Raw genomic sequence first — 903 nt, forward strand, 5'->3', positions numbered from 1 at the left:
AACATCGTTACACTTCCGTGATTATATATTCACGCGTCACGTTATTTTTGTGTCTGTTAAAGTTTACGCGACAAAACCAGTTTCTAAAGGTCGAAGGAATCTTGAAATAGATGAAAATATTTTAAACGTCTAGCTAATGGCTTTCAACACGTAACAGGTGTTAGCATTGGCGTAACTAGGGATATTGTCTAGGGTTCCCTAGCTTCATTAACGAAAGAGTGTCAAGTAACTCGGCTGCTCTTGATCTAGTTATCTATTGGAAATTTTTGTAATACTATTTTCTGATGTATTATAAGGGTGTACTTACATTGATTTATCGAATGACAACTTCAGTGGTATGTAAAGCACATTCATAAAATATGACATGTACATATATCTTAGCTTCCTCGTTCTTTTACCTGGTGCATCCTTCTTTCATTCGCGAAGGACGATATAAATTTGCGATGTCAAGCCTTTATTATCCTCTAAACTTCTCAAGCTAACATCACGAAACATTTTGCGTCATCTGCAGTCGTCATTATGTAAATACCGCAATACTAAATGGTCACTTATATTTCTTACGTTTCATGCGCTTAAAAGGTATGGAAAATTATTTCATATTGTTCGCTTGTCCTTATAATTATTTTTTACATTACCAAATTAATGATAATTTAAAAAGAAAAAAATATAAATCATTAATTAATTCAATGCATCAAAAGCATCACATTCCAAGAATGCAATTGTAACGGACATACTACGGTGGCATGAAAGCGTACGACAGTAAATGCAAATTCAGGCGTAGAGGGAGTAAGAGAAGAAGAAAGATAAACAAAGAAAGTGATTGAGGTAGGAAGGAAGAAAGAGAGAGCGCGTACGAGTGAAAGGAGGGGAAGCCGCGGCGGCGAGAAGCATTCGAGTCAGCTT

The sequence above is a fragment of the Osmia lignaria genome, chromosome 15, assembly GCF_051020975.1.
Source record: "Osmia lignaria lignaria isolate PbOS001 chromosome 15, iyOsmLign1, whole genome shotgun sequence".
NCBI lineage: Eukaryota > Metazoa > Arthropoda > Insecta > Hymenoptera > Megachilidae > Osmia > Osmia lignaria.